The sequence below is a fragment of the Danaus plexippus genome, assembly GCF_018135715.1.
Source record: "Danaus plexippus chromosome 16 unlocalized genomic scaffold, MEX_DaPlex mxdp_31, whole genome shotgun sequence".
NCBI lineage: Eukaryota > Metazoa > Arthropoda > Insecta > Lepidoptera > Nymphalidae > Danaus > Danaus plexippus.
The window spans coordinates 1,671,596-1,685,188 of record NW_026869852.1 but is presented as its reverse complement, the minus strand read 5'-3'; the positions used below and the strand labels follow the sequence as shown (position 1 = coordinate 1,685,188).

General features: G+C 29.4%; 1 non-coding gene across 1 annotated transcript; it reads right to left on the bottom strand.

Annotated features, from left to right (window-relative positions):
* Window positions 1–7,290: 7,290 nt before the first annotated feature.
* Trnac-gca (transfer RNA cysteine (anticodon GCA)) lies at window positions 7,291–7,362 on the bottom strand. Its single transcript has one exon. It is a non-coding gene; the product is annotated as a tRNA-Cys (tRNA).
* Between the last annotated feature and the right edge of the window lie 6,231 nt (window positions 7,363–13,593).

Here is a 13,593-nt window from a genome sequence, read left to right as displayed (position 1 = left end):
TGTTAATGTTAAAGTGAAATTTGATATAATGTTACAATTAAAATTCAAATAGATTAATTATTTTTTCAGTGCAAACTCGATGAAACCACAACAGGTAAATAACATACGAACGCTTTAATCTCCGTTTTCAAACATTCTTTCGATACTTATTTCGTTATAGCAAAATATCAGCAGAAAATACTTTTGTAATATAAGATAATTTGAGTTATTACGTATTGGCACTGATAAAGAAAATCGAGTAAACTTATGTACATGAACTCACAACATATATAAAACTGTAAGTATTGCTTTGTACTGATAAAATCGTAAAATATCGGACTGTTACCTAAATTATATACGTATAGATATAAATTAAATATTGCTTATTATGTTGATTCAGCCTTAATAAAAGTGGAACTGAGAAATTTATTTCGGAAATAAATTAAATTTTGCATAAATACATGGTTTGTTTACCTAAGTTGTTTCTTAATCAATTGGACTTGAACGGAGACATCTAATCATAAACAAATAAAAAAAAAGACAAACATTTCATTGAAAAATAGATATTGTGTGGCAAGGCAGGTGTTCATTAACATTAAATATTGTCAGTTCTATTATTAATACCATATTTCTTGTGATTACTCAATAACATAACATTTTTATTAACATACGTATGTATGTCATCGTATACCAACGAGTAAGTATTGCTTACTTAAATGAAACGAGCAACGTATACTTTCACCCTCATTACGGAATTTAATCTTAAAGTGACATTCTCTTCCAACTCCATACACTGCAAATGATAATCCTCAAGTCTGAATATTGAATAGATTGAACCTTACATAAAAGGCTGAGAAGTGGTTTTCAAATGCATAAGTGCTAAGTTAAGCTCTACAAAATTCGACTATGATGACTTGAACTAAAGATAGTTTTTCTACGTTTTGTGTAGTCATGTAAGGGTAAATGTACCCTATCAAGCAGTTTTCAGGAAGAAGGGTGTCTGGGATAGGTACAATGCACGTAGACGTTTCCTGTTTCCTGTGACTTTTAAATGAACTTACAAAATATATATGACTACGTACTTATGTGCCTCCATTTTGCTTTCCCTAAGGATATCTACTTCCCGTCTATCCCTTTAAATTGACTGTATCAATAGATTACTACGGCACGGTTTTTGTTTTAATATTCCAAGGTATATTAGTTTCTGTGAGAACACAAAATAGAATAATAATTAAATTGACATTAATATTAACATTTTTATGACTCGGAAGGAATAAATCTTCAGGCTACTTCAGGACTACTATGAAAACATATATATTTAGCTTTTCTACCTTGTACGTTTAATAGCTGAAGCTGATTAGAATCAGCTCAGCCAATCAGCCAAAAAGTGACTTAAAGTAAGAACTTTAAGTCACTTTTTAGCTTAAAATAAAGTAACATACAACATACATAACTAAAAATATGAACGCTGAAGTAAGACAAAAGGTTTTAGATCGAGGTATTAGTTACAAAAAAAGATATTTGAATGAAGAAATGTGATGATAAAACACTATAAATTGTAAAAACTTCGCCTTCACGCTGTACAAAGTACTGGAAGTAAAAATGTTGCTAATTACTGTGATATAAAACGTTTGCGATTAGTTACATACTCTCTCCGGTGTTAACAACAGTTAGTATGATATCTCGAAGTTTTTTAATGCTTTGATTGATTTTATAAAAAACATAGAATAGGTTGAAATAACAATTGTTTGGTAATATTCATTTTATTAAAACTGATAAGTGATATCTTGTTTTATACAATATAAAAACATGAAGTGTGGTTACAGAAGAATACAATTAGTTACACAATTCAGTAACGATGAAAATAACACATTCATGTGGTACACTTTTAAATTTGGACTTCTTTACATTTTTTTATCGATTTTTAGGAACAATTAGCTATAACGAATAAGTTAAAAGTACCTTTACATATAATATAACATAATAATTCATTAAAATCACCACTTTAAATGTTTAAAATTGATCAAATATGAATGGAAAATGAACAAAAGAGAAATAGAAATCATGTAGAATTCAAACTAAAGCAATTATTTGAACCCAGCTCAAACAAGTGATCTACGCTCAGTAAGCATTCTACTGAAATTATGAAGGTTCAACATCCTTTCATAATTTTCATTATACCATTGCATTATTAAATTAATAAAAAAAAAATTCTAATTACAAGCAAAACAAATGAAAATGTTAAGTTTTGCACATCTTTGATATTATATTAAGATAAATTGTGTATATGTTTGAGCAATTGCAAAGGTGACAACGACATAACGGAGCCAGAAGTGAAGCAAGTTAGTAAAAATGTAAATTTTATGGCCGAGAGCAACCCTCGGCGATATAAATATTTGAGCTGCACGTGCACTGAGCATGCGCCGAGTCTGTAACGATAATTGTCACCATTTTACACCGAGTTGTATGTTAAAAAAAAATTCACGAAACTTTCTTCTTTATAACAATTTTTTTTTTAATTATGACAGCTGAGTAATTTTTTTATATTTTCTACACAGTAAATAATTGGAGTCATGCTTTTGTACTCATGCATATTTCATCTTTGCTCTCTTCTTTTGATAAAACACAACGATTGAATGCTCTTTTCAAAGCTTTGACATAGAAGATTTTTTATTACACACTCCTACTTTAATTCCTATTTTGTAAGTTGAAGCATTTTAAACTTAAAATTTTGTTTCATAAATAATATAAAAAAATAATGCTGCAACATTAGAGTAGTAACGTCAGTTAAACTCTACACAATTATTATATAGTACATTTATATTAGAATAACGTTTCATATCAGCAGCTTCCGTGAATAACAATATGTTTATTTTTCGTTTAAAAATATATTATTGCTAGCAAATTTGCAATTAAAATACAACGTTTTAAGAGCATGAATGAAAAATGTAATAATTTTGATAATAAATGAATTCACGCAGTCTAAACTATGTATTCCTAAAAGTATGTATGAGAATGAGACAAACATGAAAATTATTGTTTGCTGAGAAAAAGTTACGGATATATGTTATAACATTCTTTGACATATCAAGAAGAAAAATGATGACGTCACGACAAATATTACGTCAGATAGTAGAGGAATGTTTGTTAAGATCATTCAAATTAAATTTGTTATTTGATATTGGAGATTATTTACACATCCATGGTAATTAAATAGTGTCTGTCAATGTTTGTGAAGTTAATGAACTGTGAAAAGAGCAGTTAATTAAAGGTGACTGTAATATTGTAATGGTATAGATTTTTCGAAATTATTACGAATCTAACAATAATTCACCATCAAATAAACATAAGTGCTTAATTTATGATCTTTAGTATCGATTGTGACTCGGAAAGTTTTGTTTTATATTTCTTAGAGAGATTCGTATCGGTGTGATAAGAATCCATGCGGTTCCATGTGCATTTTCATCATTGTCCACGAAACGTGGCTCCTTATGCGCCGTTAATCTTATTTATTGTACTATTTATTATCTTTCCCTTGCTGCGCCAACCATTGCTTGAGAATATGCACAGTAAAGTTGCAATTATATTAAGGTTATTGAAGACATTTTATTAAGATGTTATACGGAGAGTTATCTCGATAAAGTAAAACCACATAAATTAGACAGCTTTATTTAGTTCTGTTTGATTACATTTATATTCGGACGTTTTTCAATAATTACCCTTATCGTTTGTTTTCCTAGGTGATACCAGTTTAGGTTCTTTTAAGTGTGGTTAATTCAAGAGTTATATAAAAGGGTTCTTGAAAAGTTTAAATTAAATGTCTGTTTATATTTAAATCTTTAATACATATTACATCAAATCATTTTATTAGAATGAGGCCATAGAAGGAAAGCATCCTCAGCGTGTCTATAGCATCAATTTCATATTAATAATTCTAAGCCCTTGGTGGCTTCACCATTTCTTCTAAATTAAGTTTAAACGTCAATAAAAATTTGACTAAACAAACATTACTTTTATTAAAGAATGCTATAAATTTTAGCTGCAGCATCAGGTGAAATACAGCATAAAATATATCAGGTAATATTGCAAGGATACTTTAAAGTGTGCATGTTCATATAATAAAAATCTCTTAGTTTACAAACAAGTCTTCTATTTACTAAGAGCAAATATTGAACTCGTAGATTGGATAACAATTCTTGATTGTTTTAAAAATAAAAAACAACCACCAATTAGAGCTCCCGCTAGTCTAATAAAATTACCTTCTAAAATAGACCTCTATTTACGATAATTTAATTACATAATAATTTTATTTATTTATTTATACATTTTTTAATTATATCGAATAACTAAAACTCAAATTCCTAAGGAAACATCTTGGACGCAACTGAAACAAAATTCTATAACTTATTCTAATTAGTTATTATTATAAGTATCAAAATTAAAAGCAATGACATAGTAGAGGTTTGAAGGTGGTAGAGCCTATCTACAGTCATGTACTACAGATCGAACATGGGCTGGCTCGACCGGGGAAGTACCACCGTCTCGAAGAAGATCGACGTGAAGTAGCCTTTAATGGCTGCATTTCGTCCGATGAGTGAGAGAGCCGGTTGCCCTTTCCCTATTTCCACCTTTTCCTGACATTCCCTTATTCTCACCCTTCTCTATTCCTAATAAAATACAAAGTTAGCAACGCATCCGCAACAGAGATGTTGCGGATGTCCATGGGCGACGGTAGCTACTGCCCACCAAGTAGGCCGTCTGATCGTTTGCCGTCTTTAACATAAAAAATGCATCAAATAATGGAAATTATTGAATCGAAAAATGTATATTCTTAATTAATGTCCTTATAAATTATTAATAAATGGAATAATTTTAGCATTACATTTTCATATTCATATTTTTTCCGATTTGAACTTTTTCGGATATAAAGTTATAATTTGGAATAAATGAAAACGTCCATTTCCTATCTTTGTCGTTGCGGTTGATGAAAAATAATCAAACGTCAAATTATTAATAAAATGTCAATTAAAATATGCGAGTCTCGTTTTCTTTTATATAACCAATATATAATTATGTAATTTTAATTTTTTTGGATCTTTCCCTATAATTAATTGATTCCTATTTATATTTATATTTTAGGTTTCTTAGAGATACATTTTTTTATATAACAATTTTCTTAATTTTATCATGTATCTTACAATGTTAACTTGGATTTCAGAAATAACATCATTTTACTTTGAAAACATACGCTACGTCTTAGGTCAATGATTTTTTTTTTTATTTACAACGACACTGACATCCTACCTTAAATTTCATAAATGATTTGAAGTTTTAGCATTTAGGCTTAACCTTATTAATTGCCTCGAAGCACGTTGACTCATGAAGTATTAAAAGTTTTATCCTTTTATGCTTTTTGAGATGTGTGGAATTTGATAAATTCATATACCTAGTTAGACTTGACAACAAATATTAGTTGCATTTTAAGTAATGTCTTAATAACCTTCCTGTACAATAAACATTTGTAAATTTGAATTATTTATCAACTCAAAATATGCACTAACCCTTACCAACTAATCATGAGCACTAAAAATTAATAAAAATTAATATAATTTTATAGAATGAAAATTCATATTAATGACGAAGTAATTGTATATGAAATTTTGTAACACTCATTAAATTGAACATGCAAAACATAATTTATTATAGTACGTACCTCTTTTCGTGCTAACTCTACAAAGCTTTATGCTGGTGACCGTTAATCAATTCCTGTACATGGTCCCCCGAACTCAGTACGGCAAATGACAGGTCAATAATAGTAAATCAAGTGAAATTCAAGTATAAAAGTTTCACGTTTTCTGCTGTTAAAGTTACAATTTTAAACTCATACATGCTACTAGTTATTACATATGGTTCAATGTATTTACATATTTACTATGATATGTGTTTATAAGAAACAAACGTATTTTATACAGATATATAAAGTTTTTACGAGTACACATATGAATGAAACTATATTTTTCGTGTATACCTACTACGCGATTTATTATATTTTACACGATGCGAAAGTGTCTGTCAACGATTTTTTAGCCTCTCGCTTACTGCTCTGGATACAGTCAACAAGCATTGGTACCAGGAATAAAGAACGCAGATATATTAGGTGTTAAAAATACGCGTGCGTCGAAGCTGGTAAGTGGTAGGGTTTTAAAAAAACGGTGGACAATCCAAGCCAAAGTATATCCAAAAATCATAGTTTTGTTCAAACCTATTTCAGTAAATGAGTTAGTTTTTTTCTTAGACTACACGGAGTGTGCGCCCAAGTTTGAAATTAACAATCGTACTACCTCAAGCAGTTGGTCATTACAGCGAGTATTACTGTAAATCTCAACTTTAGCCCATTGGCAAGGGGAAAAGAGTCGGCATTTTATGATTTTACATTTAGAAAAATATTACTACTCTCTTGCTTCTAATTTATGATTAGTGAATTTTATTATAATTATTCTTCTTTCTCTTTCTACCCTTGATTATCACAATTCCCTTCATCTATTAGGAAGTTATGTGTAGATTTCTGATTAAAAAAAAGTTTTTTCTTTTGTGATTTTTATATACATGTGTAAGTAGCGTCTTTTTTATGTTTGATAATTCATCTTAATATCAACAGTCGCAACAGACTGATGTGACCGTAAGTAGCAATACTAATCCGTTAATAATTCACTTTTTAAACAAAAATATCTTTGAAGGATTCTTTTCTTACATTTTAACCAAAAATTTTGTCGATATTTGCCAATAAATTGATTATTATCGATACCTAATTTTACTATGACCTCAGTTTGTCCAACGTTTAGAATTTTTCATATTCCAGATAAAATCCAATCTCAATTTTATCTGTTGTCAGCTTCTTAGATCTTAAACTTTTATTCAAGGAAGTTGCAAATGGAATAATCTGTGAGAAGACTTAAACTGCTTCAGTGATATATTTAATAATCTGTTTGATTTAATTTTGTTGTGAATAAAATTATAATAAAAGTTATATATTGTGGGCATTTCAACCAGTATGCAAAAAGTAAGTTATCTCGACAACCTTTTGGGGCGACACATAAAGAAATCAGCATGTGTAATGTTATGAAACCAAATCTACAAAAAAACAGGCAAACCCAGATTTTATTCATGATTATTTAAAAAAAACCTTGAAATTTTATTCCTGTTTATAACTCCGAACGTGTTTTATGTCTGCAATATTTTAAATAAATCAAATCTTTATTTCTAAAATATAATTACAATCCTCAAAAATTACAAAAAACCGTTTGGAATATCAGGGGACACCCGGATTTGAACCGGGGGCCTATCGATCTGCAGTCGATTGCTCTGCCACTGAGCTATATCCCCTTGACATATCATACGAAAATAGTCCTTATAACGGACTCATTTAGTTTTCAAACAAAGGATTAAGCCGTTCTATTGCAAAATGAAAATTATTCGCTTGGATATAAACGACATAATTCTATGTAATATGTTATTCAATGTCATTATATCTCTTTGTTGTGCGTTGCATTCAGTATACTCATATTTGCATATACTAACGACCCGAACCGTATTCGTGAGTTGGTAATGATGACAATAATGCAACTGACTGTGAAGCTTAAAAAAATAATGTGAACATTCTTATATAAAACCATATCTTTGTGTCACGTATGATCACGTACAGCAGTTTTTCTATATTATATTACTGATATATTTTCTGTAGAAAAGAAAAATCAACGCTTAAGATTGGAACGTTGAATTTCCGATGCTGTGGCTTATCAAACAAAACGGATCTAATAAACGCCCGACAGAACTCCTTAGCAGCCTGTTTTTAATTTGCCATATCTTGTAGGATATATAACTTGATGATATGCTAAATAAGTACAATTTTGATCTACACGACACGGACAATGTACTGTTAAAACAGATGTATAAATATCATATCAGTTATTATTTTATGGAAGAAATAAAAAATATGGAAGATAATCCTAAGCAAATAAACATATAACAAGGGTTATTTTTATTATATGTGTAGTTAGATTTGATATGAAACCAAACAGTTCAAATTTATCGTTTTTTTTTTATAATAATATGGCGAATACAACATTATAGAGGCATTAATGATGAATCACGCAATCTGTTCTCAGAAATTGCATTAAAATCCGTTGCATAAATTAATGACTCAAGTGTGACTGAAACGTGAGACATTCTGATATGTGGAGATAAAAATTTAAAGTTATTATTATAAGTTATGTTTGAATTTGTATTCAAACTGGAAACAGTAAAAATATTGCCACCATCCTCAAATATTTTTTTTTGCATTTTTTTTTGAAAATTATCTATGAGCATAAAATTCCTTTTGTATTTTTTTCTCCGAATAGTTTTAATATTTTCACCATCTCAATGCATTGAAAAGTAGGCAATATTAAACTATTTGCATTTATACTTAATGAACCCACCAGTATAAAAGATATTTATGTAAATTACGAGCTTTGATATGGAGAAACACATGATGTATTTTTATGTGTCTAAAATTAAGTTCGTGATCCAACTACAAAACCAGACAATTGTTTAGTTTTCCTTTCACTGAGCATTTTATGAAATCCACTTCATTCAATAAAAAATCCGCGTAAGAGGATTCAGTCAATCTGCAGCATATGACGAACAAAACATCGCTTTGATACATCAACTCCACGGAATATTCGATTAAGGCTGCCAACAAATTATCGACATTAACAAAGCCCTAGAAAAGTATATGACTTCATAAAGACATGGAAACTACATTCAGTGACAAAAGTCATAAACTTTATTAATGAAAATTAGATTGCAATATAAAGCTCAGCCAAGGTCATTTGAATGTCACTATTACAAAGTTTACTTCTTACGAATTATTATTCATAATTAAATTAAATAAAAATTCAATTGATCAGATTAAAGTTATAAAATGTTTTGTTGTAAGCAATGTTCATCAGATGATTATTTATGAAATTGTTTAAATTATTATATAACTATTGATTATAATGAATAACACTCGGACAAGTAAAATATAAATTAAAAATACAAGAATGTTTTGATATTTGTGATTTACTTATTAGAAATTTTATTTATATGCTTTAAGGATCCTTAACAGAACCCATTATGATTTAAGGAATACTTAATTTTCACTTATTTATACATCAAATTGATAATTATACAGAAAAAAGGTAAACTCACGTCGTTTCGGTACAGTCAGCCTTATTTTTCATAGTTTACAGTCTCAGTCCCCTTTGCCTGCGTCACGTTTTTTAAATCATCACCGCTCGGTCCCGCATACAAATTGTCTGATTCCACGTTTCCACTAACTGGGATTAATAAAGAGTAAAGCCTTTGAAAATACTAAAAGTGTTTGAAAAAATAAGAAAAATGGTCGTTCATGTATTTAAATTTATGATATCTGTTCAAATATTACTGAGTAGACAACTTTGTTCAAATATAAAGTTTGAAAATTTCCAAAATCAAGCCAAGCAAATGTTTTAATATGTATACGTATTCTATAGTTTTTTAATAATGAATCATAATCATATAAATGAATAAAGAGTTTAATTCATGTTACGTTATTTAAATTTCGGAGAACAATTATCACTTCAACAGAATATATTTTTTGATACAACATACACGTTCATAAAATTTGGTCTGTATATGTATATTTAATTATAAATATACAATATGCGTGCTCCGTGATCTTCTTTACGCTTTTTAGTCTCCTTTATATACTTACATATGTGAACCATTTTAAACTAATACGTTTCACGTTTGTATTGGGCTTCCTTCCTGTCAAAGTTAGATGCAAGCGTCATAAAGGTGTTGAAGTTGTTTTTCGGGCTCGCTCTATTGTCTGACTTTTCAGCTTTATTCAGCGATTGTAGTCGTTTTGAGATGAATTTAAAAAGGCCATCGGAGGTCTAAAAAATGCAAATGCAAAACATCATTAATTTGAATATTCCTTTGAATTTATTTTTTATCCGTTAACAAATATCTATTAATTGTACTTAGCAGTCAAAGCTCATACCACCACCATATTTTTTTTTTTTTTTTTTTATTTTTTTTTTTTTGGTTTCGGGTTGGAAAATCCTCATGGAGCCCCGTCGCCCTCGGGGAAGGGCGAAGGGGACTGTCAGACTCTTACTGACTAAAAACCAACCCGTGTTCCTCATGTACCCGTATGTCAAAGGGGCGGGTATCGCCAAAGCATTCGTCGCCACCCCCCCGACAAGTATTGACCCACCAGATGGTCAGGTGGGCCCCGTCAGCCGCTCTGCGGCCGTCACCCGGCCACAGGACTCAACTATGAGGCGCGCGCGGGACACACGCCGCCGCCTCGAAGCCTGCAACTGTTCGGACGACACGATGCCCCGAATCTTACCACCACCATATAGACCTTGCTTTATTAACCGGGCGACTTTTTCTCCAACCCATGGCGAGCTATAATTCGATATGGACTATGAAAGTAAATAATTGTGTATTTTAATACACTTTCAGAAAAACTGACAGAATACAAAAATAAAAAATATATTAACTTTCACATGCACGGAGATAATAAAAACTTTCATATAAACCTTATATCAATAGTGAAAAAAGGTTTATCTGAAGGAAGTTTTCTAAGTGATAGTTGTCTCACTGCCCTCTAATAAGAGCACATCTAGTGTCTCATTCAAATTTTTTCTCGATACTTATATAATAATTAAAACGAATATAATTGCTACCATAACCTCAAATACATCGTAAATTGCTGATTAAAATTGAGATACATATATTTATTTACTATTTTGTAAAACATTTTTGTGGTATAAAAGTAAACTGTAGATTTTGTTACCTTTTTTTAAGGCCCATAATATGTCTAGAACTAAAATATTTTATCCTTTTTATATAACGGACTGAACTCATTTAAGAATGGCATAACAAATTAATTTCTACGAGCAGGAAAAATTATGATAATTTTTAATAGGTTTGACGAAATTGTTTTTAAGTAATAATAGATTTTTTTTTAGTTCAGTTTGTTGTTTAATTATCTGACTATAATATTTTTAAATTTAATTTCGTCAAATATTTATTCAATAGTGCGTTAGAAATACCTGCAGATATCCAATATGATATGCAAATGCGAGTCCATTTCCAGCTTATTTTACAAAAGACAATCTGATTGAAAACCTATAGTTCCCCAACAAATGATAGCGGTGTAGCATAAAACTACCGGCGCCAACTCTCGATCTCACTTACTGGCAAAAAGCCAGCAAAAGGACATCCTGAGGGCCATTGGAGAAAGCCAAGATAATAGCAAATAGCTTATAAGAACCTAGCTCTCTGATTGTGTCGATCTGAATTGTTATTGCTTTTTAAAGAAAATCTATTTACCTATTTACTGTGAGTCGTTAGATGACACAAAATGGATTGAGTTATAAGTTATTAATGTTCCAGCAAATTTACAGGATTTATAGCAAACCTTGTTTAGTTGTATTTTTTGTGAGTTACAAAACTTTGATTTTCTTGTTTTTATTGAATTATTAATTGTTTCATAGCATTTCTAAAACTTCATAATACAATTGTGAATAATAATTCTTTATTGAAAATAATTAAAATATTCCATTTGAAATCATCATATAACATAGATAAAAATGGAATTTTATTAATTGAATCTAGTAATCCGAATGTAAATTGAATAGACTTTTTGACCGTAAAAATGTTGGTAAAATTGTTGTATAAGTTTAGTATTGCTGCGTGTCACTTGCGTTTATTGTTATTCTTCCTATTATATTATTGTGTGATAACTTGTCGTTGCGTCACTTGAAATATTTATAAACATACACCTCCTAATTTATTGCGATTTTATAAATAAAATATCATGTTGCTCTTAAAGGCAATAATTGTTAACTTAATAGACCTCATTCATTATGTTGTCGCCAGAATCTCATTGATGTTTTTAAAGGTAAAGTCAATTGATCTAGTTGCATGGATAAATCTTAATCACGTAATACTACAGCATATAATAAAATTGTATTTCAGATGTATCGACCTATAATATATTTTTATAGTTACCCTATTTAAAACAAGGAAATGTATTAATTTTCGAAAATTGGTTAAATTTAATTAACTTTAAATCTGATATTATTTACTCAGATCATTCTGGAGAATGTCGTCGTTACTCCTTTGTTAATTTTAGTTTTCTATGAATGATATAATACTTTTGTTCACTGACAATTAAGGGATTTTATTTAAATTCTTAATATTAGAATCGTTATCACATAAAGAATAATATAAACAATAGCTTCTTTGTTAAAATTTTAATTTTACAAAAATGTGTATTATATTTGGTATATAAGTTGTTGGATTACTTGCTTCTGATTTAGTTGTGACTAAACTTATGTCCCGTTTAAGATAATTTTTAAAACCAAATTGTAACATATTGTTGACCTGTGAGTAATGTGAATTAAAACTATTTATAGTATTTTCTTGTAACATTATTTGACTGTTTAACATTTTTTGTTTTAAAATGTAAAAAAGTTATAAAATACTCAAATCACATTTCTTTTATCAATAGAATAGAAACAAATACAAAATTTTTCATGTCTCCGTTTAAGTTTTCGTATAAAGCAAACTCTTAATACACACAATATAAAAAAAATATATTAATAATAGGAACACACAGAAATTTAGGTGAGGCTACGGGCAAAATACTAACTTGTTTTCCTGTAATACATCCTGTAATGTTATGTGTTAGTAAGAGGTGAAAAGTTTATTTTCCATAACATCCTATCCAATTTTGTGTGCTTTTCGTGTAAGTCTCGTATATTTTCTTTATATTTTCACCTATTACCTGAAATATCATATTTTATTTAGCATTCGATATATCACTTACATTTTGTGTTCTCACTCAAATGGATTATTAATAAAAGTAAAATTATATATTCACTTACGTGCTTATATTTAAAAATAATTAATATCAGGCTGTTCTTGAAACATTAAGTGTTCGTACTACTAAAAACAAAACAAACAGGCTAAATTACAAGGATGGTATAAGAAAGGGAGCAGTATTATGGAACTTTTATCAGAGGTCTGGATAAGGTTTTAGGACGTTATGATTATCTTTATTAAACGTTATATATGAGTGGTTGAATGTAATAATTAAATGTTATACATAAAATTGTATATGAAAACAATCTATGTACAAGCGAACCACGTGATACAATCTTCAATCATTTCTCTTTATTATTTTAAGAATAATCTTGAAATTAATTTAACACGTTCTAGGTATGATAGTAAGCCATTTTTTATATAGCGGCATAGTTAGCAAAGTTATGCAAATTACCACTAGTTTGATTTAACAAATCAGATTCCTTCACATGCTGAGATGCTGAGCATGGATTATAAGCTTATATTACAGCTTACCCTAATGAATACATGTGAAAAGCAGTAACATATTTTCAGCTATTCTTACTAAAATTAGTATTTACTAAATATATAAAGTTTACGAATTATATGAATAATTTAAGAAACATAGCTGGGGCAACACCGTTGTATGGGTAAAATATGACACGACGAAGGCCGTTGCCGCTTCCGCGA